We start from the raw sequence: 4,185 nt of genomic DNA on the forward strand, positions 1-4,185 counted from the left end.
TCCTTTTCCGACGCACTATATGCCTCTTCTCGAATTGTTAGCTTGCGACTCATTGCGAGGTCGTTCTCTGCCGCGTTCATCTAGTTGACAGAGAACGGCACCCAACCCTCGATCGCTTGTGTCACATTGGACAATAAACGTGCGTGTGTAATCCGGTGCGATCAGCACGGGTTTGCGAGTTAACGCCGTCTTTAGTGATTGAAAGGACTCCTCCTTCTGAGAGTCCGACACGACGGTTTGTGGTGCGTTTTTCCGCAGCGCATCAGTTAGCGGGCTGGCTAAGTGCAAATAGTTGGAAATGTAATGTTGATAGTATCCGGTAAGACCGAAGAAGGCTCGTATGGCTAACTTGGTCGTGGGACGGGGGTAGCTGATGACGGCGGCGATTTTCGCATCGTGAGGACGGCGGAACCCTTGTCCCACAATGTGTCCCAAATATCTGACTTCGGCACTCCCTAACTGACACTTTCGGGGACGAACCGTGAGACCTGCTTCCTGAAGTTTTCGTAGCACAGTTCGCAGGTGCATAACGTGCTCCTCCCAGCTATTCGAAAACACGGCAACGTCATCTAAATACGGTAGTGCAAAGTAGCCCAACCCATGAAGAACCCGATCCATCAACTTCGAAAAGCAAAATGGCGCGTTCTTAGGTCCGAACGCTAACATGACAGGGCGATAGGTACCAAACGGGGAAACAAACGCTGCGTAACGACTCGCACGCTCCGTAATAGGGACCTGCCAGTATCACCTTACCAAATCCAGCGTCGAAATGAATTTGGCCCCACTTACCGATTCTAACCGCTCCTCGATGTTCGGTATGGGATACGTTTCGTCACGTGTTATAGAATTAAGTCGCCGGTAATCTATACACGGGCGGGGTCTTTCCCAGCGACCTCAACCAGAATCATGGGTGACGTGAAGTCACTCTCGGCCGGTTCTACCACTCCCAATTCCAACATTTTCTGGATTTCGACCTGCATGATATCCTTCCGTCTCGGGGACATTCGATAGGGCTTCGAACGTACAGGTTGTTCACTTGTGAGCTCGATATTGTGCACTACCAGCAAAGTTTTTCCCGGCTTCTCAGAAAATAGGGGTCGAAATTCTTCAATGACTTGCTTTAGATCCTCCACCTGCGACGGTTCTAGATGTTCCCCTACACGAGCGGTTTCGAAAATTTCTGCTGTCGTAAGCTCTTTGTTGGTGCCGACATCAGGAATTTCGTTATGTTCCTCCTCGGGCCCTTTTAATGTCATGTTTACAACAGCCTCCCTTTCTCTGTAGGGCTTCAATAGATTGCAGTGGTATACCTTAACCTTTTGCTGTCGGTTTCCCATTTCCACCGCGTAATTCGTCTCCGAAATCTTTTGAACCACCTTAGCGGGTCCTTCCCACTGCACCTCTAACTTATTTTGTTTAGACGGTTTAAGCAGCATGACCTGGTCTCCGACTGCAAAGGAACGCTTTCGGGCACTCTTATAATAGTAAGCCTTTGCTTTCTGCTGGGCGGATCTCATGTTTTCTCCGACTACCTCCTTGGCATGGCTCAACCGATCTAGGAGATTTAACACGTACTCGACCACCGTGGGGTGTTCCCCTTGCCCCTCCCATGACTCCCGTAGCATACGCAAAGGGCACCTTAGGCTTCTTCCGTAGACTAATTCGGCTGAAGAAAAGCCTGTCGTATCATGGGGCGCACAACGGAGCGCGAACAAAGCCGCCAGCAAACAAGCTTCCCAATCTATTTTATGCTCGAAGCACAGGGAACGCAGCACCCGCTTTAAAGCGGAGTGGACTCGTTCAACACTATTAGATTGCGGATGGAAATGGAACTATGAAGCACCTTCATTCCACATCTTTCAAAGAACGTCGTCGTTAGGGCGCTCGTGAATACGCTGCCGTTATCACACTATCTCTGCCGGAAAGCCCACCTGAGCAAAGATTGACAGCAGTGCATCAACTACATTTGCCGAACTTAATTCTTTGAGTGGTATCGCCTCAGGGAATTTTGTGGCAGGGCAAAGTGCGGTCAGAATATAGCGAGACCCAGATGATGACGAAGGGAGCGGTCCCACTACGTCGATCACGAGACGACGGAATGGCTCAGTAATTATTGGAACAAGTTGCATCAGAGCCTTCATTTTGTCGCCCGACTTGCCTACCCTTTGACACACATCGCACGACCTTACAAAGAGCTCCACATCCTTCCAGCAGCCTGGCCAATAATAGTCCTGCGTTAGCCGAAGCTTGGTTTTCCGCACCCCTAAATGTCCGGCCCAGGGGCTAGAGTGCGCAAGATGTAGTAAGTCGCTTCGATATACAGTCAAACCTCGCTTTACGAACACCCTTCGTTTCTCAGAAAATCGTTCGTAAATCGAGGTCCGAGGTGTGCAGTACACAAATACCTCACAAAACCACGGGAAATTGATTTGAATAAGTTTTATTTTTGAAAATGCTGCGTAATTGTGCTTTGCACCGTACTTTCGGCAGGGTCTATCCTGTTTAGAAGAGATGACAGAAGTCTGACACTTGACTCATCCACCCGGTCCTCAAAGTACCGTATCGCGCGGGGATGAGACTGTTTCCAACGGCAAATATCACGCTTGTCACCGGCTGTCAGGACTGAACGCCTTCTCTTGGAATGGCAAGATGTTTCCATCTCGGAGACCTGGTCCAAACTCACAACCGTTCGGCTGTAAACGCCGGAATTATTCTTTCAGGAAATGGTGAATCATGTTTGTGGAACGTAGTGGCGTTGGGACATTGTATGTTTGACCTTGGCAGCATGTACTGAGGAACTTTCATTATCCTCCGGTCCATTGGCCTGTCCTCTGTACGTTCACAACGCCCGTTCGTATATCGAGGTCAGAATGGCTTGGCTACTTTGGGTCCGTTCCCTAATAATCCGTTCATAGTTCGGATATCGAGGGTTCGTAAAACGAGGTCAAAATACACGGAAAAAGTTTGGTTCCCTGTGGAGCCGTTCGTAAGTTGAGGGAATTCGTATATCGAGGGTTCATAAAACGAGGTCTGACTGTACTTTTGGGGGACGATCAACTGTTCGACTACCTTGCCTTTTCTATCCTGGTACTGTCTGTAGAGTAAACCCGATTTCGCGTGGAAGCTGAGGTTCTTCTTTGCTAAGCCCTCCTCAACCTTATGTCGCAAGTCGATGAGGGACGGATCACGTTTCTGCTCGGCTGCTAGGACTGACTTCTCTACGCTAGCGAGGACTTGGAAGTTTCGAGACACTGGGGGAAGGACTTCACATTCTATCGCTCCTAGGTTCGTGTCCGTAGCGAGAGTTCCTCCACTACCTAGTTCACATGTCTCATCTACTGTCGCACTGTTCTCTTCTCGGCCTTTACCATTTTCATTCACTGCGTCGGACTCTGCCCGTTGCTCTAATGGTGGTGCCGCGTGGTTTGGAGTATTCCCCTTGTCGTCAAATTGCAATTTCGTCGCAAGCTGCCTGGCCTTTGCGCGTGTCAACGCGAGCACAACCTCTTCCGAAAAGCACTGTCCCCTCTCCTTCAACATTTGGTCAGACTTGTTAGAAAACAGGTACGGGTAGCAACGAGGGAGGTTTTTGGACACCGCAGCTTCGGTCACAAGAATCCCAAATGGACCTTCTATCGTTACCCTTGCTATTGGCAAACCTACGTTGTGCCCCTCTACGACCTGTTTGATCCATGCACAATCGCTAGTGTAATCTGCCTGCTTTACATAAGACGGGTGCACTACATCCATAGTCGCGGCGGAGTCGCGGAGAACCTTGCATTGTTTTCCGTTCACCACCATGTCCCTCATGTAAGGCTCTAGCAATTTAGCATTTTCCGGACAGTTACTAACGTAAGACATGACAACCTTGTCTGGGCAGTTGGCCGCGTAATGCCCTGGTTTCCTACATGTGTAACAAAGGCTCTGTCTCTTTGCCCCGAACACTTTTGTGTTCTCGCCCGTTTGGTTGTTCTTATCTCCAGACTTAGGGAGAACTGGCCTATTTTGGCGGGCGCCTTCCCTTTCAACCGAAGCCTTTTCAGAACGCTTACGGGGGTATCGTCGTCCCGTCTCAACTTTTCCACTTTCTCTACTTTCCTCTTTTGACCCTTTGGAGAAAGTATTTTCCCTATTTAGCAATTTTCTGCGTGTCGCGTATTCTTCTGCGAGCTCAGCGGCCTTTTG

Source organism: Ornithodoros turicata, chromosome 2 (genome assembly GCF_037126465.1).
Source record: "Ornithodoros turicata isolate Travis chromosome 2, ASM3712646v1, whole genome shotgun sequence".
NCBI lineage: Eukaryota > Metazoa > Arthropoda > Arachnida > Ixodida > Argasidae > Ornithodoros > Ornithodoros turicata.